The following is a 27,372-nucleotide window of genomic DNA, read 5'->3' as shown; positions in this document are numbered from 1 at the left end:
AAGTTCTCTTCTTAAAGCGGCTTTCTTATAAAAAATCCTAGACCTGCTTTTTGTGGCACACATGCCTCATATCCCGTTGCTCTTGATAAACTCACATCATCTCCCCCCAATACAAGCTGTAAAAGATTTCCAGGCCTTATCCGAGCAAACTAGACGTGGGTCGAAGGTCCAGCAATCCTTAAATCAGCAGTAAAGTTAACATTGAAATCAGCCTCAGAATCTCTTCAAGGATGGTCCCACATCTATTGCTTACAGGGCTCAATCGGACAGCTTCTGGCACTGATGCCTTAAGCCACTTCCTGTTGTTGCCTTGTCCTTGATACAGCCATGGGCCCACATACACTCAGTGGTACAGAGTTTTTCTCAAGTCTATGGGTCTATTGTGATGCTCTCAGGCTTGCATCACCCAGCCATTGTGATGGGGAGGGGTGTCATTTTGCAAGCACCCTGGAGCATGAATCTGTATATCTTCAAATATAATTGGCATTAAACCAAACCCTTTAGGACCAGATCAATACAGCAGCAAAGAATGCTTATTCATTGTTGTTTCCCTCTTCATTTCATACCACCCGATATTTAAATGGTGTTTGGACTTTCTACCCTCTGACATAAGGACATTTGGTATGGCAAACCTTTGACTAGATGTCCTAATCAATGGTTTGATTGACTCTCCCTTTGCACTTGCTTCAGCAACACATGTACTAATATTGGAATGATAATGTGAACATTTAATTGTCCCCTGCTCTAAAGGATGACACGCACATTCGTAAAGCATTCACTATTTTTGGCACATGACAGGACAGAAACTTTCTTAATTTGCAAGTCTTTATTTTTTAATACATGTTTTTTTAATGAAGATTGAAATTGTATGTTCATACATATTACACGACAACACAATACATTTTGCGCCAAATTCAACACTCATGCCTCAGGAGCCTTTTACTTGTGAGTCCTATTGACTGAATGAACAGCCCCCTCTCCTTCAATTTCTTGACTTGTACTTTTAGAAGTGGCACGCTTCTTTTGTTTTTTTATCCCATTTTACCAAACTCGGTATTATCAGTTTCCACCTTGTTGTGCACTCCAGCGTAAACTGCTTTAAGGTGCTATTTGCAAACATTGTTCTGAACTACAGCTTTACTTGCTTCTAGGCCTTAATCTTTAATTGGGGCTGAGCAGTGTACTCTGGCTTTGGCTGCTTTTAGTTGGTTGGTTTCTTTTTTGATTTCTGTAACTTTCAAAGAGTCCCATTGTGAAATACCGTTGTCAGAATGTGCTACAGTGCATGAAAACTTAAAATAAATGGTTGTGAGAGGGGGAGGGAGGGGGCGGGGGGAGAAAGAGAGCGGGCAGGAGGGGGGAAGGTTAAGGAGGGAGGGAGAGAGAGAGAGAGAGAGAAAAAACAAAGAAAATATGGTATTCGGGGGGGGCTATGTTTTTACATGGAAAAGATTTTAGGCTTTTAATCAAGTGGAAAGAGGCTCTGTGGCTGGTATCTCAGCCTGTTGATGCTTTGTTGAGTTGCTTGGAACATGCAACAAAGGTGACCTGAAGCACTCCCGACCAGGTTGCATGTCTCTAATTTACTGAAATCCCACAGACCTCCTCCGTGTGCCACAAAGTACCTGAGCTCTGCAGTTGTTCCCCACAAGTCGCCAAGCTCCCCAGATTTACTTTCTCAGAGTTGCTAGTTACTGCTACCCTACCTCGACCACTATATTTTCCCCAGATACTTGCTACTGTGCAGAAAGCAGGGCTAAGAGAGAGGGAGAAGGGGTGTGCCTATGCAAATCATCTGCCAGGATCATTCCTGGGAGGTCATTCCATCCCACCAAATGACACCCGAGCAGCGGCACATAATTTGGAGAACAGAAATATTCGGACAGGCCACAAAGCAAAGGCTGGGCCGTTGATTGAGGAACCCTTTAGCCATGTCTCCCTAAGTTACCGAGGTCCAGAAAAATTCCACCCTCAGCTCTCATAGAGAGGTCCTTGGCCGATCGTGGCCGATCAGGGCCGTGAAGGGTCGGGGTGACTGCACACTGCCTCACCTTTTCACTGCTTTCTACAGCGGTAATGCTTTTGCAGAAGGGACCTGTACAAGTGATTTTATTCTGCGCTGTGGGAAAGTGATATTTAACCACTGGCATTAACCAAACGACTTGCGCTGCTCAACGCACATACATGCAGAGAAATCATTTCATGTTTTTTGGGGAAGGTCTAGAGGGTCCTGCTGATTATTTATGAAGCTGTACGCTACTCTTGCTTTTACAGAGAGTCTTCCCTGCCCAGGAATGTTTAAGGCATACTGTATATCCCTCCCTTACAATGAAAACTCTGTTAAAAGCACAGAGGTACATAGGAATGGATCTGTTAAGAAATGAAACGAAAAACCTGGACAAAATGTCGAAACGGGTAGGATTTGGACTTAGCACATCTGACTGTGAGTCAGTTAATTGTATCTCTTCACCCACTGACCCCCTTTCCTTTTGTGTAATCCTTTTGCTCTCAATAGGATTTTCCAAAGTGGCTTTCATATAAAAGATCATAGACCTGCATTTTGTGGCACACAAGCCTCATATCCCGTTGCTCTTTATAAATTCACATCATCTCCCACCAATACAAGCTGTAAAAGGTTTTCAGGGCTTAGCCAAGCAAACTAGACTCGGGTCGAAGGTTAAGCAATCCTTAAATCAGCAGCAGAGTTAACATTGAAATCAGCCTCAGAATCTCTTAAAGGATGGTCCAACATCTGTTGCTTGCAGCACGCAATGGGGCAGCCTGGGTGCTGACAGCTTAAGCCAGCTCCTGTTCTTGCCTTGTCCTTGATCCAGCCATGGGCCCACATGCACTCAGAGGAATAGAGTGTTTCTCGTGTCTATGGGTCTGCCGTGATGCTCTCACGCTTGCATCACCCAGCCTTCGTGATGGGGAGGGTGTGTCAATTTGCAAGCACCCTGCAGCATGAATCTGTTTATCTTTAAATATAATTGCTATTAAACCAAACCCTTTAGGACCGGATCAATACGGCAGAAAAAGAATGCTGATGTATTGCTGTTTGCCTCTTAATTTCATACCATCCAACATATAAATGGTGTTTGGTCAATGATTTGCCATATCAAATGTCCTTATGTCACAGGCAGAAAGTTCAGAGGTCCTAATCAATGGTTTGGTTGGCTCTCCCTTTGCGCTTGCCTTAAGGCGCCAGCACCAGAGGCTGCCCGATTGCGCCCTGAAAGCAACCAATGTTGACCCATCCTTTAAGAGATTCTGAGGCTGATTTCAATGTTATTTTTGCTGCTGATTTAACGATTGCTCAACCTTCGACCCACGTCTAGTTTCCTTGGCTATGCCCTTGACATCTTTTACAGCTTGCATTGGTGGGAGATGATGTGAGTTTATCGAGAGCAACGGGATATGAGGCATGTGGGCCATAAAAAACAGCTCTGGGATTTTTTTTTAATAAGAAAGCCCCTTTAAGTAGGGAACTTTGGATGGACAGCCCTGCTGAGAGCAAAAGGATTACACAAAAGATAAGGGGGTCAGTGGGTCAAGGGATAGCACATCTGACTGTGAGTCAGTTTATTGTTAGTCCAAATCCTACCTGTTTCAACATTTTTCCAGGCTTTTTGTTTAATTTCTTAACAGATCCATTCCTATGTAGCTCAGCAACACATGTACTAATATTGGAATGATAATGGGAACATTGAATTGGCCCCTGCTCTGAAGGATGACACGTACATTTGTAAAGCATTCACTATTTTTAGCACATGACGGGACAGAAACTTTGTTAATTTGCAAGTCTTTATTTTTTAATTCATCTTTTTTGATGAAGATTGAAATTGTATGTTCATAGGGGCTGACGCCTGGGCAGCGGCAGGCAATTTGGAGAACAGAAATATTATTCATACATATTAAACAACAACACAATACATTTTGCGCCAAATTCAACACTAATGCCTCAGGAGCCTTTTACTTGTGAGTCCTAGTGACTGAATGAACAGCCCCGTCCCCTTCAATTTCTTGACTTGTACTTTTAGAAGTAGCACGGTTCCCATTCGACCAAATTCAGTATTATCACTTTCCCCATTGTTGTGCACGCCAGCGTAAACTGCTTTAAGGTGCTATTTGCAAACATCGCTCTGAACTACAGCTTTATTTGCTTCTAGGCCTTTATCTTTAATTGGGGCTGAGCAGTGTACTCTGGATTTGGCTGCTTTTAGTTGGTTGATTTCTTTTTTGATTTCTGTAACCTTCAAAGAGTCCCATTATGAAATACCATTGTCAGAATATGCTACAGTGCATGAAAACTTAAAATAAATGGTTGTGAGAGGGAGAGGGAGAGGGGGAGGGAGGGGGCGGGGGGAGAAAGAGAGCGGGCGGGAGGGAGGAAGGAGGGAGGGAAGGAGGAAGGGAGAGAGAGAGAGAGACAGAGAGAGAGGAAACAAAGAAAATATGGTATTCGGGGTTTGGGGGGCTATGTTTTTACATGGAAAAGATTTTAGGCTTTTAATCAAGTGGAAATGGCTCTGTGGCTGGTATCTCAGCCTGTTGATGCTTTGTTGAGTTGCTTGGAACATGCAAGGAAGGAGACCTGAAGCACTCCCAACCAGGTTGCATGTCTCCAAGTTACTGAAATCCCACAGACCTCCTCCCTGTGCCACAAAGTTCTGGGCACTGAGCTCTGTAGTTCCCCACAAGTCGCAAAGCACCCCAGATTTACTTTCTCAAAGTTGCTAGTGACTGCTACCCCACCTCGACCACTATATTTTCCCCAGATACTTGCTACTGTGGAGTAAGCAGGGCTAATAAAGAGGGAGAGGGGGTTTGCCTATGCAAATCATCTGCCAGGATCCTACCTGGCAGGTCATTCCATCTTACCAGCTGACACCTGGGCAGCAGCAGGTAATTTGGAGAACAGACATATACGGACAGGCCACAAAGCAAAGGTTGGGCCGTTGATTGAGGATCCCTTTAGCCATGCCTCCCTAAGTTACCGAGGTCCAGAAAAATTCCACCCTCAGCTCTCATAGAGAGGTCCTTGGCCGATCGTGGCCGATCAGGGGAGTAAAGGGTCGGGGGTGACTGCACACTGCCTCACCTTTTCACTGCTTTCTACAGTGGTAATGCTTTTGCAGAAGGGGCCAGTACAAGTGATTTTGTTCTGCGCTGTGGGAAAGTGGTTAATGTCAGTGGATAAATGTCAAACTACTTGCGCTGTTCAACACACATACATGCAGAGAAATAATGTTATGTTTTTTGGGGAAGATCTAGAGGGTCCTGCTGATGATTTATTAAACTGTCTGCTACTCTTTCTTTTACATAGAGTCTTCCCTGCCCAGGAATGTTTAAGGCATATTGTATGTCCCTCCCTTACAATGAAAACTCTGTTGAAAGCACAGAGGTACATAGGAATGGATCTGTTAAGAAATGAAACAAAAAGCCTGGAAAATGTCGAACCAGGTAGTATTTGGACTTACAAAAGACGGACTCACAGTCAAATGTGCTATCCGTTGACCCACTGACCCCCTTACCTTTTGTGTAATACTTTTGCTCTCAGTAGGGTTGTCCAAAGTTCTCTTCTTAAAGCGGCTTTCTTATAAAAAATCCTAGACCTGCTTTTTGTGGCACACATGCCTCATATCCCGTTGCTCTTGATAAACTCACATCATCTCCCCCCAATACAAGCTGTAAAAGATTTCCAGGCCTTATCCGAGCAAACTAGACGTGGGTCGAAGGTTCAGCAATCCTTAAATCAGCAGTAAAGTTAACATTGAAATCAGCCTCAGAATCTCTTCAAGGATGGTCCCACATCTATTGCTTACAGGGCTCAATCGGACAGCTTCTGGCACTGATGCCTTAAGCCACTTCCTGTTGTTGCCTTGTCCTTGATACAGCCATGGGCCCACATACACTCAGTGGTACAGAGTTTTTCTCAAGTCTATGGGTCTATTGTGATGCTCTCAGGCTTGCATCACCCAGCCATTGTGATGGGGAGGGGTGTCATTTTGCAAGCACCCTGGAGCATGAATCTGTATATCTTCAAATATAATTGGCATTAAACCAAACCCTTTAGGACCAGATCAATACAGCAGCAAAGAATGCTTATTCATTGTTGTTTCCCTCTTCATTTCATACCACCCGATATTTAAATGGTGTTTGGACTTTCTACCCTCTGACATAAGGACATTTGGTATGGCAAACCTTTGACTAGATGTCCTAATCAATGGTTTGATTGACTCTCCCTTTGCACTTGCTTCAGCAACACATGTACTAATATTGGAATGATAATGTGAACATTTAATTGTCCCCTGCTCTAAAGGATGACACGCACATTCGTAAAGCATTCACTATTTTTGGCACATGACAGGACAGAAACTTTCTTAATTTGCAAGTCTTTATTTTTTAATACATGTTTTTTTAATGAAGATTGAAATTGTATGTTCATACATATTACACGACAACACAATACATTTTGCGCCAAATTCAACACTCATGCCTCAGGAGCCTTTTACTTGTGAGTCCTATTGACTGAATGAACAGCCCCCTCTCCTTCAATTTCTTGACTTGTACTTTTAGAAGTGGCACGCTTCTTTTGTTTTTTTATCCCATTTTACCAAACTCGGTATTATCAGTTTCCACCTTGTTGTGCACTCCAGCGTAAACTGCTTTAAGGTGCTATTTGCAAACATTGTTCTGAACTACAGCTTTACTTGCTTCTAGGCCTTAATCTTTAATTGGGGCTGAGCAGTGTACTCTGGCTTTGGCTGCTTTTAGTTGGTTGGTTTCTTTTTTGATTTCTGTAACTTTCAAAGAGTCCCATTGTGAAATACCGTTGTCAGAATGTGCTACAGTGCATGAAAACTTAAAATAAATGGTTGTGAGAGGGGGAGGGAGGGGGCGGGGGGAGAAAGAGAGCGGGCAGGAGGGGGGAAGGTTAAGGAGGGAGGGAGAGAGAGAGAGAGAGAGAGAGAGAGAAAAAACAAAGAAAATATGGTATTCGGGGGGGGCTATGTTTTTACATGGAAAAGATTTTAGGCTTTTAATCAAGTGGAAAGAGGCTCTGTGGCTGGTATCTCAGCCTGTTGATGCTTTGTTGAGTTGCTTGGAACATGCAACAAAGGTGACCTGAAGCACTCCCGACCAGGTTGCATGTCTCTAATTTACTGAAATCCCACAGACCTCCTCCGTGTGCCACAAAGTACCTGAGCTCTGCAGTTGTTCCCCACAAGTCGCCAAGCTCCCCAGATTTACTTTCTCAGAGTTGCTAGTTACTGCTACCCTACCTCGACCACTATATTTTCCCCAGATACTTGCTACTGTGCAGAAAGCAGGGCTAAGAGAGAGGGAGAAGGGGTGTGCCTATGCAAATCATCTGCCAGGATCATTCCTGGGAGGTCATTCCATCCCACCAAATGACACCCGAGCAGCGGCACATAATTTGGAGAACAGAAATATTCGGACAGGCCACAAAGCAAAGGCTGGGCCGTTGATTGAGGAACCCTTTAGCCATGTCTCCCTAAGTTACCGAGGTCCAGAAAAATTCCACCCTCAGCTCTCATAGAGAGGTCCTTGGCCGATCGTGGCCGATCAGGGCCGTGAAGGGTCGGGGTGACTGCACACTGCCTCACCTTTTCACTGCTTTCTACAGCGGTAATGCTTTTGCAGAAGGGACCTGTACAAGTGATTTTATTCTGCGCTGTGGGAAAGTGACATTTAACCACTGGCATTAACCAAACGACTTGCGCTGCTCAACGCACATACATGCAGAGAAATCATTTCATGTTTTTTGGGGAAGGTCTAGAGGGTCCTGCTGATTATTTATGAAGCTGTACGCTACTCTTGCTTTTACAGAGAGTCTTCCCTGCCCAGGAATGTTTAAGGCATACTGTATATCCCTCCCTTACAATGAAAACTCTGTTAAAAGCACAGAGGTACATAGGAATGGATCTGTTAAGAAATGAAACGAAAAACCTGGACAAAATGTCGAAACGGGTAGGATTTGGACTTAGCACATCTGACTGTGAGTCAGTTAATTGTATCTCTTCACCCACTGACCCCCTTTCCTTTTGTGTAATCCTTTTGCTCTCAATAGGATTTTCCAAAGTGGCTGTCATATAAAAGATCATAGACCTGCATTTTGTGGCACACAAGCCTCATATCCCGTTGCTCTTTATAAATTCACATCATCTCCCACCAATACAAGCTGTAAAAGGTTTTCAGGGCTTAGCCAAGCAAACTAGACTCGGGTCGAAGGTTAAGCAATCCTTAAATCAGCAGCAGAGTTAACATTGAAATCAGCCTCAGAATCTCTTAAAGGATGGTCCAACATCTGTTGCTTGCAGCACGCAATGGGGCAGCCTGGGTGCTGACAGCTTAAGCCAGCTCCTGTTCTTGCCTTGTCCTTGATCCAGCCATGGGCCCACATGCACTCAGAGGAATAGAGTGTTTCTCGTGTCTATGGGTCTGCCGTGATGCTCTCACGCTTGCATCACCCAGCCTTCGTGATGGGGAGGGTGTGTCAATTTGCAAGCACCCTGCAGCATGAATCTGTTTATCTTTAAATATAATTGCTATTAAACCAAACCCTTTAGGACCGGATCAATACGGCAGAAAAAGAATGCTGATGTATTGCTGTTTGCCTCTTAATTTCATACCATCCAACATATAAATGGTGTTTGGTCAATGATTTGCCATATCAAATGTCCTTATGTCACAGGCAGAAAGTTCAGAGGTCCTAATCAATGGTTTGGTTGGCTCTCCCTTTGCGCTTGCCTTAAGGCGCCAGCACCAGAGGCTGCCCGATTGCGCCCTGAAAGCAACCAATGTTGACCCATCCTTTAAGAGATTCTGAGGCTGATTTCAATGTTATTTTTGCTGCTGATTTAACGATTGCTCAACCTTCGACCCACGTCTAGTTTCCTTGGCTATGCCCTTGACATCTTTTACAGCTTGCATTGGTGGGAGATGATGTGAGTTTATCGAGAGCAACGGGATATGAGGCATGTGGGCCATAAAAAACAGCTCTGGGATTTTTTTTTAATAAGAAAGCCCCTTTAAGTAGGGAACTTTGGATGGACAGCCCTGCTGAGAGCAAAAGGATTACACAAAAGATAAGGGGGTCAGTGGGTCAAGGGATAGCACATCTGACTGTGAGTCAGTTTATTGTTAGTCCAAATCCTACCTGTTTCAACATTTTTCCAGGCTTTTTGTTTAATTTCTTAACAGATCCATTCCTATGTAGCTCAGCAACACATGTACTAATATTGGAATGATAATGGGAACATTGAATTGGCCCCTGCTCTGAAGGATGACACGTACATTTGTAAAGCATTCACTATTTTTAGCACATGACGGGACAGAAACTTTGTTAATTTGCAAGTCTTTATTTTTTAATTCATCTTTTTTGATGAAGATTGAAATTGTATGTTCATAGGGGCTGACGCCTGGGCAGCGGCAGGCAATTTGGAGAACAGAAATATTATTCATACATATTAAACAACAACACAATACATTTTGCGCCAAATTCAACACTAATGCCTCAGGAGCCTTTTACTTGTGAGTCCTAGTGACTGAATGAACAGCCCCGTCCCCTTCAATTTCTTGACTTGTACTTTTAGAAGTAGCACGGTTCCCATTCGACCAAATTCAGTATTATCACTTTCCCCATTGTTGTGCACGCCAGCGTAAACTGCTTTAAGGTGCTATTTGCAAACATCGCTCTGAACTACAGCTTTATTTGCTTCTAGGCCTTTATCTTTAATTGGGGCTGAGCAGTGTACTCTGGATTTGGCTGCTTTTAGTTGGTTGATTTCTTTTTTGATTTCTGTAACCTTCAAAGAGTCCCATTATGAAATACCATTGTCAGAATATGCTACAGTGCATGAAAACTTAAAATAAATGGTTGTGAGAGGGAGAGGGAGAGGGGGAGGGAGGGGGCGGGGGGAGAAAGAGAGCGGGCGGGAGGGAGGAAGGAGGGAGGGAAGGAGGAAGGGAGAGAGAGAGAGAGACAGAGAGAGAGGAAACAAAGAAAATATGGTATTCGGGGGTTGGGGGGCTATGTTTTTACATGGAAAAGATTTTAGGCTTTTAATCAAGTGGAAATGGCTCTGTGGCTGGTATCTCAGCCTGTTGATGCTTTGTTGAGTTGCTTGGAACATGCAAGGAAGGAGACCTGAAGCACTCCCAACCAGGTTGCATGTCTCCAAGTTACTGAAATCCCACAGACCTCCTCCCTGTGCCACAAAGTTCTGGGCACTGAGCTCTGTAGTTCCCCACAAGTCGCAAAGCACCCCAGATTTACTTTCTCAAAGTTGCTAGTGACTGCTACCCCACCTCGACCACTATATTTTCCCCAGATACTTGCTACTGTGGAGTAAGCAGGGCTAATAAAGAGGGAGAGGGGGTTTGCCTATGCAAATCATCTGCCAGGATCCTACCTGGCAGGTCATTCCATCTTACCAGCTGACACCTGGGCAGCAGCAGGTAATTTGGAGAACAGACATATACGGACAGGCCACAAAGCAAAGGTTGGGCCGTTGATTGAGGATCCCTTTAGCCATGCCTCCCTAAGTTACCGAGGTCCAGAAAAATTCCACCCTCAGCTCTCATAGAGAGGTCCTTGGCCGATCGTGGCCGATCAGGGGAGTAAAGGGTCGGGGGTGACTGCACACTGCCTCACCTTTTCACTGCTTTCTACAGTGGTAATGCTTTTGCAGAAGGGGCCAGTACAAGTGATTTTGTTCTGCGCTGTGGGAAAGTGGTTAATGTCAGTGGATAAATGTCAAACTACTTGCGCTGTTCAACACACATACATGCAGAGAAATAATGTTATGTTTTTTGGGGAAGATCTAGAGGGTCCTGCTGATGATTTATTAAACTGTCTGCTACTCTTTCTTTTACATAGAGTCTTCCCTGCCCAGGAATGTTTAAGGCATATTGTATGTCCCTCCCTTACAATGAAAACTCTGTTGAAAGCACAGAGGTACATAGGAATGGATCTGTTAAGAAATGAAACAAAAAGCCTGGAAAATGTCGAACCAGGTAGTATTTGGACTTACAAAAGACGGACTCACAGTCAAATGTGCTATCCGTTGACCCACTGACCCCCTTACCTTTTGTGTAATACTTTTGCTCTCAGTAGGGTTGTCCAAAGTTCTCTTCTTAAAGCGGCTTTCTTATAAAAAATCCTAGACCTGCTTTTTGTGGCACACATGCCTCATATCCCGTTGCTCTTGATAAACTCACATCATCTCCCCCCAATACAAGCTGTAAAAGATTTCCAGGCCTTATCCGAGCAAACTAGACGTGGGTCGAAGGTTCAGCAATCCTTAAATCAGCAGTAAAGTTAACATTGAAATCAGCCTCAGAATCTCTTCAAGGATGGTCCCACATCTATTGCTTACAGGGCTCAATCGGACAGCTTCTGGCACTGATGCCTTAAGCCACTTCCTGTTGTTGCCTTGTCCTTGATACAGCCATGGGCCCACATACACTCAGTGGTACAGAGTTTTTCTCAAGTCTATGGGTCTATTGTGATGCTCTCAGGCTTGCATCACCCAGCCATTGTGATGGGGAGGGGTGTCATTTTGCAAGCACCCTGGAGCATGAATCTGTATATCTTCAAATATAATTGGCATTAAACCAAACCCTTTAGGACCAGATCAATACAGCAGCAAAGAATGCTTATTCATTGTTGTTTCCCTCTTCATTTCATACCACCCGATATTTAAATGGTGTTTGGACTTTCTACCCTCTGACATAAGGACATTTGGTATGGCAAACCTTTGACTAGATGTCCTAATCAATGGTTTGATTGACTCTCCCTTTGCACTTGCTTCAGCAACACATGTACTAATATTGGAATGATAATGTGAACATTTAATTGTCCCCTGCTCTAAAGGATGACACGCACATTCGTAAAGCATTCACTATTTTTGGCACATGACAGGACAGAAACTTTCTTAATTTGCAAGTCTTTATTTTTTAATACATGTTTTTTTAATGAAGATTGAAATTGTATGTTCATACATATTACACGACAACACAATACATTTTGCGCCAAATTCAACACTCATGCCTCAGGAGCCTTTTACTTGTGAGTCCTATTGACTGAATGAACAGCCCCCTCTCCTTCAATTTCTTGACTTGTACTTTTAGAAGTGGCACGCTTCTTTTGTTTTTTTATCCCATTTTACCAAACTCGGTATTATCAGTTTCCACCTTGTTGTGCACTCCAGCGTAAACTGCTTTAAGGTGCTATTTGCAAACATTGTTCTGAACTACAGCTTTACTTGCTTCTAGGCCTTAATCTTTAATTGGGGCTGAGCAGTGTACTCTGGCTTTGGCTGCTTTTAGTTGGTTGGTTTCTTTTTTGATTTCTGTAACTTTCAAAGAGTCCCATTGTGAAATACCGTTGTCAGAATGTGCTACAGTGCATGAAAACTTAAAATAAATGGTTGTGAGAGGGGGAGGGAGGGGGCGGGGGGAGAAAGAGAGCGGGCAGGAGGGGGGAAGGTTAAGGAGGGAGGGAGAGAGAGAGAGAGAGAGAGAGAGAGAAAAAACAAAGAAAATATGGTATTCGGGGGGGGCTATGTTTTTACATGGAAAAGATTTTAGGCTTTTAATCAAGTGGAAAGAGGCTCTGTGGCTGGTATCTCAGCCTGTTGATGCTTTGTTGAGTTGCTTGGAACATGCAACAAAGGTGACCTGAAGCACTCCCGACCAGGTTGCATGTCTCTAATTTACTGAAATCCCACAGACCTCCTCCGTGTGCCACAAAGTACCTGAGCTCTGCAGTTGTTCCCCACAAGTCGCCAAGCTCCCCAGATTTACTTTCTCAGAGTTGCTAGTTACTGCTACCCTACCTCGACCACTATATTTTCCCCAGATACTTGCTACTGTGCAGAAAGCAGGGCTAAGAGAGAGGGAGAAGGGGTGTGCCTATGCAAATCATCTGCCAGGATCATTCCTGGGAGGTCATTCCATCCCACCAAATGACACCCGAGCAGCGGCACATAATTTGGAGAACAGAAATATTCGGACAGGCCACAAAGCAAAGGCTGGGCCGTTGATTGAGGAACCCTTTAGCCATGTCTCCCTAAGTTACCGAGGTCCAGAAAAATTCCACCCTCAGCTCTCATAGAGAGGTCCTTGGCCGATCGTGGCCGATCAGGGCCGTGAAGGGTCGGGGTGACTGCACACTGCCTCACCTTTTCACTGCTTTCTACAGCGGTAATGCTTTTGCAGAAGGGACCTGTACAAGTGATTTTATTCTGCGCTGTGGGAAAGTGACATTTAACCACTGGCATTAACCAAACGACTTGCGCTGCTCAACGCACATACATGCAGAGAAATCATTTCATGTTTTTTGGGGAAGGTCTAGAGGGTCCTGCTGATTATTTATGAAGCTGTACGCTACTCTTGCTTTTACAGAGAGTCTTCCCTGCCCAGGAATGTTTAAGGCATACTGTATATCCCTCCCTTACAATGAAAACTCTGTTAAAAGCACAGAGGTACATAGGAATGGATCTGTTAAGAAATGAAACGAAAAACCTGGACAAAATGTCGAAACGGGTAGGATTTGGACTTAGCACATCTGACTGTGAGTCAGTTAATTGTATCTCTTCACCCACTGACCCCCTTTCCTTTTGTGTAATCCTTTTGCTCTCAATAGGATTTTCCAAAGTGGCTGTCATATAAAAGATCATAGACCTGCATTTTGTGGCACACAAGCCTCATATCCCGTTGCTCTTTATAAATTCACATCATCTCCCACCAATACAAGCTGTAAAAGGTTTTCAGGGCTTAGCCAAGCAAACTAGACTCGGGTCGAAGGTTAAGCAATCCTTAAATCAGCAGCAGAGTTAACATTGAAATCAGCCTCAGAATCTCTTAAAGGATGGTCCAACATCTGTTGCTTGCAGCATGCAATGGGGCAGCCTGGGTGCTGACAGCTTAAGCCAGCTCCTGTTCTTGCCTTGTCCTTGATCCAGCCATGGGCCCACATGCACTGAGAGGAATAGAGTGTTTCTCGTGTCTATGGGTCTGCCGTGATGCTCTCACGCTTGCATCACCCAGCCTTCGTGATGGGGAGGGTGTGTCAATTTGCAAGCACCCTGCAGCATGAATCTGTTTATCTTTAAATATAATTGCTATTAAACCAAACCCTTTAGGACCGGATCAATACGGCAGAAAAAGAATGCTGATGTATTGCTGTTTGCCTCTTAATTTCATACCATCCAACATATAAATGGTGTTTGGTCAATGATTTGCCATATCAAATGTCCTTATGTCACAGGCAGAAAGTTCAGAGGTCCTAATCAATGGTTTGGTTGGCTCTCCCTTTGCGCTTGCCTTAAGGCGCCAGCACCAGAGGCTGCCCGATTGCGCCCTGAAAGCAACCAATGTTGACCCATCCTTTAAGAGATTCTGAGGCTGATTTCAATGTTATTTTTGCTGCTGATTTAACGATTGCTCAACCTTCGACCCACGTCTAGTTTCCTTGGCTATGCCCTTGACATCTTTTACAGCTTGCATTGGTGGGAGATGATGTGAGTTTATCGAGAGCAACGGGATATGAGGCATGTGGGCCATAAAAAACAGCTCTGGGATTTTTTTTTAATAAGAAAGCCCCTTTAAGTAGGGAACTTTGGATGGACAGCCCTGCTGAGAGCAAAAGGATTACACAAAAGATAAGGGGGTCAGTGGGTCAAGGGATAGCACATCTGACTGTGAGTCAGTTTATTGTTAGTCCAAATCCTACCTGTTTCAACATTTTTCCAGGCTTTTTGTTTAATTTCTTAACAGATCCATTCCTATGTAGCTCAGCAACACATGTACTAATATTGGAATGATAATGGGAACATTGAATTGGCCCCTGCTCTGAAGGATGACACGTACATTTGTAAAGCATTCACTATTTTTAGCACATGACGGGACAGAAACTTTGTTAATTTGCAAGTCTTTATTTTTTAATTCATCTTTTTTGATGAAGATTGAAATTGTATGTTCATAGGGGCTGACGCCTGGGCAGCGGCAGGCAATTTGGAGAACAGAAATATTATTCATACATATTAAACAACAACACAATACATTTTGCGCCAAATTCAACACTAATGCCTCAGGAGCCTTTTACTTGTGAGTCCTAGTGACTGAATGAACAGCCCCGTCCCCTTCAATTTCTTGACTTGTACTTTTAGAAGTAGCACGGTTCCCATTCGACCAAATTCAGTATTATCACTTTCCCCATTGTTGTGCACGCCAGCGTAAACTGCTTTAAGGTGCTATTTGCAAACATCGCTCTGAACTACAGCTTTATTTGCTTCTAGGCCTTTATCTTTAATTGGGGCTGAGCAGTGTACTCTGGATTTGGCTGCTTTTAGTTGGTTGATTTCTTTTTTGATTTCTGTAACCTTCAAAGAGTCCCATTATGAAATACCATTGTCAGAATATGCTACAGTGCATGAAAACTTAAAATAAATGGTTGTGAGAGGGAGAGGGAGAGGGGGAGGGAGGGGGCGGGGGGAGAAAGAGAGCGGGCGGGAGGGAGGAAGGAGGGAGGGAAGGAGGAAGGGAGAGAGAGAGAGAGACAGAGAGAGAGGAAACAAAGAAAATATGGTATTCGGGGGTTGGGGGGCTATGTTTTTACATGGAAAAGATTTTAGGCTTTTAATCAAGTGGAAATGGCTCTGTGGCTGGTATCTCAGCCTGTTGATGCTTTGTTGAGTTGCTTGGAACATGCAAGGAAGGAGACCTGAAGCACTCCCAACCAGGTTGCATGTCTCCAAGTTACTGAAATCCCACAGACCTCCTCCCTGTGCCACAAAGTTCTGGGCACTGAGCTCTGTAGTTCCCCACAAGTCGCAAAGCACCCCAGATTTACTTTCTCAAAGTTGCTAGTGACTGCTACCCCACCTCGACCACTATATTTTCCCCAGATACTTGCTACTGTGGAGTAAGCAGGGCTAATAAAGAGGGAGAGGGGGTTTGCCTATGCAAATCATCTGCCAGGATCCTACCTGGCAGGTCATTCCATCTTACCAGCTGACACCTGGGCAGCAGCAGGTAATTTGGAGAACAGACATATACGGACAGGCCACAAAGCAAAGGTTGGGCCGTTGATTGAGGATCCCTTTAGCCATGCCTCCCTAAGTTACCGAGGTCCAGAAAAATTCCACCCTCAGCTCTCATAGAGAGGTCCTTGGCCGATCGTGGCCGATCAGGGGAGTAAAGGGTCGGGGGTGACTGCACACTGCCTCACCTTTTCACTGCTTTCTACAGTGGTAATGCTTTTGCAGAAGGGGCCAGTACAAGTGATTTTGTTCTGCGCTGTGGGAAAGTGGTTAATGTCAGTGGATAAATGTCAAACTACTTGCGCTGTTCAACACACATACATGCAGAGAAATAATGTTATGTTTTTTGGGGAAGATCTAGAGGGTCCTGCTGATGATTTATTAAACTGTCTGCTACTCTTTCTTTTACATAGAGTCTTCCCTGCCCAGGAATGTTTAAGGCATATTGTATGTCCCTCCCTTACAATGAAAACTCTGTTGAAAGCACAGAGGTACATAGGAATGGATCTGTTAAGAAATGAAACAAAAAGCCTGGAAAATGTCGAACCAGGTAGTATTTGGACTTACAAAAGACGGACTCACAGTCAAATGTGCTATCCGTTGACCCACTGACCCCCTTACCTTTTGTGTAATACTTTTGCTCTCAGTAGGGTTGTCCAAAGTTCTCTTCTTAAAGCGGCTTTCTTATAAAAAATCCTAGACCTGCTTTTTGTGGCACACATGCCTCATATCCCGTTGCTCTTGATAAACTCACATCATCTCCCCCCAATACAAGCTGTAAAAGATTTCCAGGCCTTATCCGAGCAAACTAGACGTGGGTCGAAGGTCCAGCAATCCTTAAATCAGCAGTAAAGTTAACATTGAAATCAGCCTCAGAATCTCTTCAAGGATGGTCCCACATCTATTGCTTACAGGGCTCAATCGGACAGCTTCTGGCACTGATGCCTTAAGCCACTTCCTGTTGTTGCCTTGTCCTTGATACAGCCATGGGCCCACATACACTCAGTGGTACAGAGTTTTTCTCAAGTCTATGGGTCTATTGTGATGCTCTCAGGCTTGCATCACCCAGCCATTGTGATGGGGAGGGGTGTCATTTTGCAAGCACCCTGGAGCATGAATCTGTATATCTTCAAATATAATTGGCATTAAACCAAACCCTTTAGGACCAGATCAATACAGCAGCAAAGAATGCTTATTCATTGTTGTTTCCCTCTTCATTTCATACCACCCGATATTTAAATGGTGTTTGGACTTTCTACCCTCTGACATAAGGACATTTGGTATGGCAAACCTTTGACTAGATGTCCTAATCAATGGTTTGATTGACTCTCCCTTTGCACTTGCTTCAGCAACACATGTACTAATATTGGAATGATAATGTGAACATTTAATTGTCCCCTGCTCTAAAGGATGACACGCACATTCGTAAAGCATTCACTATTTTTGGCACATGACAGGACAGAAACTTTCTTAATTTGCAAGTCTTTATTTTTTAATACATGTTTTTTTAATGAAGATTGAAATTGTATGTTCATACATATTACACGACAACACAATACATTTTGCGCCAAATTCAACACTCATGCCTCAGGAGCCTTTTACTTGTGAGTCCTATTGACTGAATGAACAGCCCCCTCTCCTTCAATTTCTTGACTTGTACTTTTAGAAGTGGCACGCTTCTTTTGTTTTTTTATCCCATTTTACCAAACTCGGTATTATCAGTTTCCACCTTGTTGTGCACTCCAGCGTAAACTGCTTTAAGGTGCTATTTGCAAACATTGTTCTGAACTACAGCTTTACTTGCTTCTAGGCCTTAATCTTTAATTGGGGCTGAGCAGTGTACTCTGGCTTTGGCTGCTTTTAGTTGGTTGGTTTCTTTTTTGATTTCTGTAACTTTCAAAGAGTCCCATTGTGAAATACCGTTGTCAGAATGTGCTACAGTGCATGAAAACTTAAAATAAATGGTTGTGAGAGGGGGAGGGAGGGGGCGGGGGGAGAAAGAGAGCGGGCAGGAGGGGGGAAGGTTAAGGAGGGAGGGAGAGAGAGAGAGAGAGAGAAAAAACAAAGAAAATATGGTATTCGGGGGGGGCTATGTTTTTACATGGAAAAGATTTTAGGCTTTTAATCAAGTGGAAAGAGGCTCTGTGGCTGGTATCTCAGCCTGTTGATGCTTTGTTGAGTTGCTTGGAACATGCAACAAAGGTGACCTGAAGCACTCCCGACCAGGTTGCATGTCTCTAATTTACTGAAATCCCACAGACCTCCTCCGTGTGCCACAAAGTACCTGAGCTCTGCAGTTGTTCCCCACAAGTCGCCAAGCTCCCCAGATTTACTTTCTCAGAGTTGCTAGTTACTGCTACCCTACCTCGACCACTATATTTTCCCCAGATACTTGCTACTGTGCAGAAAGCAGGGCTAAGAGAGAGGGAGAAGGGGTGTGCCTATGCAAATCATCTGCCAGGATCATTCCTGGGAGGTCATTCCATCCCACCAAATGACACCCGAGCAGCGGCACATAATTTGGAGAACAGAAATATTCGGACAGGCCACAAAGCAAAGGCTGGGCCGTTGATTGAGGAACCCTTTAGCCATGTCTCCCTAAGTTACCGAGGTCCAGAAAAATTCCACCCTCAGCTCTCATAGAGAGGTCCTTGGCCGATCGTGGCCGATCAGGGCCGTGAAGGGTCGGGGTGACTGCACACTGCCTCACCTTTTCACTGCTTTCTACAGCGGTAATGCTTTTGCAGAAGGGACCTGTACAAGTGATTTTATTCTGCGCTGTGGGAAAGTGATATTTAACCACTGGCATTAACCAAACGACTTGCGCTGCTCAACGCACATACATGCAGAGAAATCATTTCATGTTTTTTGGGGAAGGTCTAGAGGGTCCTGCTGATTATTTATGAAGCTGTACGCTACTCTTGCTTTTACAGAGAGTCTTCCCTGCCCAGGAATGTTTAAGGCATACTGTATATCCCTCCCTTACAATGAAAACTCTGTTAAAAGCACAGAGGTACATAGGAATGGATCTGTTAAGAAATGAAACGAAAAACCTGGACAAAATGTCGAAACGGGTAGGATTTGGACTTAGCACATCTGACTGTGAGTCAGTTAATTGTATCTCTTCACCCACTGACCCCCTTTCCTTTTGTGTAATCCTTTTGCTCTCAATAGGATTTTCCAAAGTGGCTTTCATATAAAAGATCATAGACCTGCATTTTGTGGCACACAAGCCTCATATCCCGTTGCTCTTTATAAATTCACATCATCTCCCACCAATACAAGCTGTAAAAGGTTTTCAGGGCTTAGCCAAGCAAACTAGACTCGGGTCGAAGGTTAAGCAATCCTTAAATCAGCAGCAGAGTTAACATTGAAATCAGCCTCAGAATCTCTTAAAGGATGGTCCAACATCTGTTGCTTGCAGCACGCAATGGGGCAGCCTGGGTGCTGACAGCTTAAGCCAGCTCCTGTTCTTGCCTTGTCCTTGATCCAGCCATGGGCCCACATGCACTCAGAGGAATAGAGTGTTTCTCGTGTCTATGGGTCTGCCGTGATGCTCTCACGCTTGCATCACCCAGCCTTCGTGATGGGGAGGGTGTGTCAATTTGCAAGCACCCTGCAGCATGAATCTGTTTATCTTTAAATATAATTGCTATTAAACCAAACCCTTTAGGACCGGATCAATACGGCAGAAAAAGAATGCTGATGTATTGCTGTTTGCCTCTTAATTTCATACCATCCAACATATAAATGGTGTTTGGTCAATGATTTGCCATATCAAATGTCCTTATGTCACAGGCAGAAAGTTCAGAGGTCCTAATCAATGGTTTGGTTGGCTCTCCCTTTGCGCTTGCCTTAAGGCGCCAGCACCAGAGGCTGCCCGATTGCGCCCTGAAAGCAACCAATGTTGACCCATCCTTTAAGAGATTCTGAGGCTGATTTCAATGTTATTTTTGCTGCTGATTTAACGATTGCTCAACCTTCGACCCACGTCTAGTTTCCTTGGCTATGCCCTTGACATCTTTTACAGCTTGCATTGGTGGGAGATGATGTGAGTTTATCGAGAGCAACGGGATATGAGGCATGTGGGCCATAAAAAACAGCTCTGGGATTTTTTTTTAATAAGAAAGCCCCTTTAAGTAGGGAACTTTGGATGGACAGCCCTGCTGAGAGCAAAAGGATTACACAAAAGATAAGGGGGTCAGTGGGTCAAGGGATAGCACATCTGACTGTGAGTCAGTTTATTGTTAGTCCAAATCCTACCTGTTTCAACATTTTTCCAGGCTTTTTGTTTAATTTCTTAACAGATCCATTCCTATGTAGCTCAGCAACACATGTACTAATATTGGAATGATAATGGGAACATTGAATTGGCCCCTGCTCTGAAGGATGACACGTACATTTGTAAAGCATTCACTATTTTTAGCACATGACGGGACAGAAACTTTGTTAATTTGCAAGTCTTTATTTTTTAATTCATCTTTTTTGATGAAGATTGAAATTGTATGTTCATAGGGGCTGACGCCTGGGCAGCGGCAGGCAATTTGGAGAACAGAAATATTATTCATACATATTAAACAACAACACAATACATTTTGCGCCAAATTCAACACTAATGCCTCAGGAGCCTTTTACTTGTGAGTCCTAGTGACTGAATGAACAGCCCCGTCCCCTTCAATTTCTTGACTTGTACTTTTAGAAGTAGCACGGTTCCCATTCGACCAAATTCAGTATTATCACTTTCCCCATTGTTGTGCACGCCAGCGTAAACTGCTTTAAGGTGCTATTTGCAAACATCGCTCTGAACTACAGCTTTATTTGCTTCTAGGCCTTTATCTTTAATTGGGGCTGAGCAGTGTACTCTGGATTTGGCTGCTTTTAGTTGGTTGATTTCTTTTTTGATTTCTGTAACCTTCAAAGAGTCCCATTATGAAATACCATTGTCAGAATATGCTACAGTGCATGAAAACTTAAAATAAATGGTTGTGAGAGGGAGAGGGAGAGGGGGAGGGAGGGGGCGGGGGGAGAAAGAGAGCGGGCGGGAGGGAGGAAGGAGGGAGGGAAGGAGGAAGGGAGAGAGAGAGAGAGACAGAGAGAGAGGAAACAAAGAAAATATGGTATTCGGGGGTTGGGGGGCTATGTTTTTACATGGAAAAGATTTTAGGCTTTTAATCAAGTGGAAATGGCTCTGTGGCTGGTATCTCAGCCTGTTGATGCTTTGTTGAGTTGCTTGGAACATGCAAGGAAGGAGACCTGAAGCACTCCCAACCAGGTTGCATGTCTCCAAGTTACTGAAATCCCACAGACCTCCTCCCTGTGCCACAAAGTTCTGGGCACTGAGCTCTGTAGTTCCCCACAAGTCGCAAAGCACCCCAGATTTACTTTCTCAAAGTTGCTAGTGACTGCTACCCCACCTCGACCACTATATTTTCCCCAGATACTTGCTACTGTGGAGTAAGCAGGGCTAATAAAGAGGGAGAGGGGGTTTGCCTATGCAAATCATCTGCCAGGATCCTACCTGGCAGGTCATTCCATCTTACCAGCTGACACCTGGGCAGCAGCAGGTAATTTGGAGAACAGACATATACGGACAGGCCACAAAGCAAAGGTTGGGCCGTTGATTGAGGATCCCTTTAGCCATGCCTCCCTAAGTTACCGAGGTCCAGAAAAATTCCACCCTCAGCTCTCATAGAGAGGTCCTTGGCCGATCGTGGCCGATCAGGGGAGTAAAGGGTCGGGGGTGACTGCACACTGCCTCACCTTTTCACTGCTTTCTACAGTGGTAATGCTTTTGCAGAAGGGGCCAGTACAAGTGATTTTGTTCTGCGCTGTGGGAAAGTGGTTAATGTCAGTGGATAAATGTCAAACTACTTGCGCTGTTCAACACACATACATGCAGAGAAATAATGTTATGTTTTTTGGGGAAGATCTAGAGGGTCCTGCTGATGATTTATTAAACTGTCTGCTACTCTTTCTTTTACATAGAGTCTTCCCTGCCCAGGAATGTTTAAGGCATATTGTATGTCCCTCCCTTACAATGAAAACTCTGTTGAAAGCACAGAGGTACATAGGAATGGATCTGTTAAGAAATGAAACAAAAAGCCTGGAAAATGTCGAACCAGGTAGTATTTGGACTTACAAAAGACGGACTCACAGTCAAATGTGCTATCCGTTGACCCACTGACCCCCTTACCTTTTGTGTAATACTTTTGCTCTCAGTAGGGTTGTCCAAAGTTCTCTTCTTAAAGCGGCTTTCTTATAAAAAATCCTAGACCTGCTTTTTGTGGCACACATGCCTCATATCCCGTTGCTCTTGATAAACTCACATCATCTCCCCCCAATACAAGCTGTAAAAGATTTCCAGGCCTTATCCGAGCAAACTAGACGTGGGTCGAAGGTTCAGCAATCCTTAAATCAGCAGTAAAGTTAACATTGAAATCAGCCTCAGAATCTCTTCAAGGATGGTCCCACATCTATTGCTTACAGGGCTCAATCGGACAGCTTCTGGCACTGATGCCTTAAGCCACTTCCTGTTGTTGCCTTGTCCTTGATACAGCCATGGGCCCACATACACTCAGTGGTACAGAGTTTTTCTCAAGTCTATGGGTCTATTGTGATGCTCTCAGGCTTGCATCACCCAGCCATTGTGATGGGGAGGGGTGTCATTTTGCAAGCACCCTGGAGCATGAATCTGTATATCTTCAAATATAATTGGCATTAAACCAAACCCTTTAGGACCAGATCAATACAGCAGCAAAGAATGCTTATTCATTGTTGTTTCCCTCTTCATTTCATACCACCCGATATTTAAATGGTGTTTGGACTTTCTACCCTCTGACATAAGGACATTTGGTATGGCAAACCTTTGACTAGATGTCCTAATCAATGGTTTGATTGACTCTCCCTTTGCACTTGCTTCAGCAACACATGTACTAATATTGGAATGATAATGTGAACATTTAATTGTCCCCTGCTCTAAAGGATGACACGCACATTCGTAAAGCATTCACTATTTTTGGCACATGACAGGACAGAAACTTTCTTAATTTGCAAGTCTTTATTTTTTAATACATGTTTTTTTAATGAAGATTGAAATTGTATGTTCATACATATTACACGACAACACAATACATTTTGCGCCAAATTCAACACTCATGCCTCAGGAGCCTTTTACTTGTGAGTCCTATTGACTGAATGAACAGCCCCCTCTCCTTCAATTTCTTGACTTGTACTTTTAGAAGTGGCACGCTTCTTTTGTTTTTTTATCCCATTTTACCAAACTCGGTATTATCAGTTTCCACCTTGTTGTGCACTCCAGCGTAAACTGCTTTAAGGTGCTATTTGCAAACATTGTTCTGAACTACAGCTTTACTTGCTTCTAGGCCTTAATCTTTAATTGGGGCTGAGCAGTGTACTCTGGCTTTGGCTGCTTTTAGTTGGTTGGTTTCTTTTTTGATTTCTGTAACTTTCAAAGAGTCCCATTGTGAAATACCGTTGTCAGAATGTGCTACAGTGCATGAAAACTTAAAATAAATGGTTGTGAGAGGGGGAGGGAGGGGGCGGGGGGAGAAAGAGAGCGGGCAGGAGGGGGGAAGGTTAAGGAGGGAGGGAGAGAGAGAGAGAGAGAGAGAGAGAGAAAAAACAAAGAAAATATGGTATTCGGGGGGGGCTATGTTTTTACATGGAAAAGATTTTAGGCTTTTAATCAAGTGGAAAGAGGCTCTGTGGCTGGTATCTCAGCCTGTTGATGCTTTGTTGAGTTGCTTGGAACATGCAACAAAGGTGACCTGAAGCACTCCCGACCAGGTTGCATGTCTCTAATTTACTGAAATCCCACAGACCTCCTCCGTGTGCCACAAAGTACCTGAGCTCTGCAGTTGTTCCCCACAAGTCGCCAAGCTCCCCAGATTTACTTTCTCAGAGTTGCTAGTTACTGCTACCCTACCTCGACCACTATATTTTCCCCAGATACTTGCTACTGTGCAGAAAGCAGGGCTAAGAGAGAGGGAGAAGGGGTGTGCCTATGCAAATCATCTGCCAGGATCATTCCTGGGAGGTCATTCCATCCCACCAAATGACACCCGAGCAGCGGCACATAATTTGGAGAACAGAAATATTCGGACAGGCCACAAAGCAAAGGCTGGGCCGTTGATTGAGGAACCCTTTAGCCATGTCTCCCTAAGTTACCGAGGTCCAGAAAAATTCCACCCTCAGCTCTCATAGAGAGGTCCTTGGCCGATCGTGGCCGATCAGGGCCGTGAAGGGTCGGGGTGACTGCACACTGCCTCACCTTTTCACTGCTTTCTACAGCGGTAATGCTTTTGCAGAAGGGACCTGTACAAGTGATTTTATTCTGCGCTGTGGGAAAGTGACATTTAACCACTGGCATTAAGCAAACGACTTGCGCTGCTCAACGCACATACATGCAGAGAAATCATTTCATGTTTTTTGGGGAAGGTCTAGAGGGTCCTGCTGATTATTTATGAAGCTGTACGCTACTCTTGCTTTTACAGAGAGTCTTCCCTGCCCAGGAATGTTTAAGGCATACTGTATATCCCTCCCTTACAATGAAAACTCTGTTAAAAGCACAGAGGTACATAGGAATGGATCTGTTAAGAAATGAAACGAAAAACCTGGACAAAATGTCGAAACGGGTAGGATTTGGACTTAGCACATCTGACTGTGAGTCAGTTAATTGTATCTCTTCACCCACTGACCCCCTTTCCTTTTGTGTAATCCTTTTGCTCTCAATAGGATTTTCCAAAGTGGCTTTCATATAAAAGATCATAGACCTGCATTTTGTGGCACACAAGCCTCATATCCCGTTGCTCTTTATAAATTCACATCATCTCCCACCAATACAAGCTGTAAAAGATTTTCAGGGCTTAGCCAAGCAAACTAGACTCGGGTCGAAGGTTAAGCAATCCTTAAATCAGCAGCAGAGTTAACATTGAAATCAGCCTCAGAATCTCTTAAAGGATGGTCCAACATCTGTTGCTTGCAGCACGCAATGGGGCAGCCTGGGTGCTGACAGCTTAAGCCAGCTCCTGTTCTTGCCTTGTCCTTGATCCAGCCATGGGCCCACATGCACTCAGGGGAATAGAGTGTTTCTCGTGTCTATGGGTCTGCCGTGATGCTCTCACGCTTGCATCACCCAGCCTTCGTGATGGGGAGGGTGTGTCAATTTGCAAGCACCCTGCAGCATGAATCTGTTTATCTTTAAATATAATTGCCATTAAACCAAACCCTTTAGGACCGGATCAATACGGCAGAAAAAGAATGCTGATGTATTGCTGTTTGCCTCTTAATTTCATACCATCCAACATATAAATGGTGTTTGGTCAATGATTTGCCATATCAAATGTCCTTATGTCACAGGCAGAAAGTTCAGAGGTCCTAATCAATGGTTTGGTTGGCTCTCCCTTTGCGCTTGCCTTAAGGCGCCAGCACCAGAGGCTGCCCGATTGCGCCCTGAAAGCAACCAATGTTGACCCATCCTTTAAGAGATTCTGAGGCTGATTTCAATGTTATTTTTGCTGCTGATTTAACGATTGCTCAACCTTCGACCCACGTCTAGTTTCCTTGGCTATGCCCTTGACATCTTTTACAGCTTGCATTGGTGGGAGATGATGTGAGTTTATCGAGAGCAACGGGATATGAGGCATGTGGGCCATAAAAAACAGCTCTGGGATTTTTTTTTAATAAGAAAGCCCCTTTAAGTAGGGAACTTTGGATGGACAGCCCTGCTGAGAGCAAAAGGATTACACAAAAGATAAGGGGGTCAGTGGGTCAAGGGATAGCACATCTGACTGTGAGTCAGTTTATTGTTAGTCCAAATCCTACCTGTTTCAACATTTTCCCAGGCTTTTTGTTTAATTTCTTAACAGATCCATTCCTATGTAGCTCAGCAACACATGTACTAATATTGGAATGATAATGGGAACATTGAATTGGCCCCTGCTCTGAAGGATGACACGTACATTTGTAAAGCATTCACTATTTTTAGCACATGACGGGACAGAAACTTTGTTAATTTGCAAGTCTTTATTTTTTAATTCATCTTTTTTGATGAAGATTGAAATTGTATGTTCATAGGGGCTGACGCCTGGGCAGCGGCAGGCAATTTGGAGAACAGAAATATTATTCATACATATTAAACAACAACACAATACATTTTGCGCCAAATTCAACACTAATGCCTCAGGAGCCTTTTACTTGTGAGTCCTAGTGACTGAATGAACAGCCCCGTCCCCTTCAATTTCTTGACTTGTACTTTTAGAAGTAGCACGGTTCCCATTCGACCAAATTCAGTATTATCACTTTCCCCATTGTTGTGCACGCCAGCGTAAACTGCTTTAAGGTGCTATTTGCAAACATCGCTCTGAACTACAGCTTTATTTGCTTCTAGGCCTTTATCTTTAATTGGGGCTGAGCAGTGTACTCTGGATTTGGCTGCTTTTAGTTGGTTGATTTCTTTTTTGATTTCTGTAACCTTCAAAGAGTCCCATTATGAAATACCATTGTCAGAATATGCTACAGTGCATGAAAACTTAAAATAAATGGTTGTGAGAGGGAGAGGGAGAGGGGGAGGGAGGGGGCGGGGGGAGAAAGAGAGCGGGCGGGAGGGAGGAAGGAGGGAGGGAAGGAGGAAGGGAGAGAGAGAGAGAGACAGAGAGAGAGGAAACAAAGAAAATATGGTATTCGGGGGTTGGGGGGCTATGTTTTTACATGGAAAAGATTTTAGGCTTTTAATCAAGTGGAAATGGCTCTGTGGCTGGTATCTCAGCCTGTTGATGCTTTGTTGAGTTGCTTGGAACATGCAAGGAAGGAGACCTGAAGCACTCCCAACCAGGTTGCATGTCTCCAAGTTACTGAAATCCCACAGACCTCCTCCCTGTGCCACAAAGTTCTGGGCACTGAGCTCTGTAGTTCCCCACAAGTCGCAAAGCACCCCAGATTTACTTTCTCAAAGTTGCTAGTGACTGCTACCCCACCTCGACCACTATATTTTCCCCAGATACTTGCTACTGTGGAGTAAGCAGGGCTAATAAAGAGGGAGAGGGGGTTTGCCTATGCAAATCATCTGCCAGGATCCTACCTGGCAGGTCATTCCATCTTACCAGCTGACACCTGGGCAGCAGCAGGTAATTTGGAGAACAGACATATACGGACAGGCCACAAAGCAAAGGTTGGGCCGTTGATTGAGGATCCCTTTAGCCATGCCTCCCTAAGTTACCGAGGTCCAGAAAAATTCCACCCTCAGCTCTCATAGAGAGGTCCTTGGCCGATCGTGGCCGAT

The 27,372-nt window shown here is 44.2% G+C and overlaps 5 non-coding genes across 5 annotated transcripts; all 5 read left to right on the top strand.

The window, feature by feature from the left end:
- Positions 1–681: 681 nt before the first annotated feature.
- LOC138570848 (U6 spliceosomal RNA) lies at positions 682–786 on the top strand. Its single transcript, XR_011303869.1, has one exon. It is a non-coding gene; the product is annotated as a U6 spliceosomal RNA (small nuclear RNA).
- Positions 787–6,253: 5,467 nt separating this feature from the next.
- LOC138570847 (U6 spliceosomal RNA) lies at positions 6,254–6,358 on the top strand. Its single transcript, XR_011303868.1, has one exon. It is a non-coding gene; the product is annotated as a U6 spliceosomal RNA (small nuclear RNA).
- A 5,475-nt stretch (positions 6,359–11,833) lies between these two features.
- Positions 11,834–11,938, top strand: LOC138570846 (U6 spliceosomal RNA). Its single transcript, XR_011303867.1, has one exon. It is a non-coding gene; the product is annotated as a U6 spliceosomal RNA (small nuclear RNA).
- Positions 11,939–17,413: 5,475 nt separating this feature from the next.
- LOC138570844 (U6 spliceosomal RNA) lies at positions 17,414–17,518 on the top strand. The gene has a single exon (XR_011303866.1). It is a non-coding gene; the product is annotated as a U6 spliceosomal RNA (small nuclear RNA).
- A 5,467-nt stretch (positions 17,519–22,985) lies between these two features.
- Positions 22,986–23,090, top strand: LOC138570843 (U6 spliceosomal RNA). Its single transcript, XR_011303865.1, has one exon. It is a non-coding gene; the product is annotated as a U6 spliceosomal RNA (small nuclear RNA).
- The last annotated feature ends 4,282 nt before the right edge of the window (positions 23,091–27,372 follow it).

This window comes from Ambystoma mexicanum, chromosome 2q, assembly GCF_040938575.1.
Source record: "Ambystoma mexicanum isolate Mex_15411 chromosome 2q, UKY_AmexF1_1, whole genome shotgun sequence".
In the NCBI taxonomy this organism is placed as follows: domain Eukaryota; kingdom Metazoa; phylum Chordata; class Amphibia; order Caudata; family Ambystomatidae; genus Ambystoma; species Ambystoma mexicanum.
This window is presented reverse-complemented; position numbering and strand designations above follow the sequence as displayed.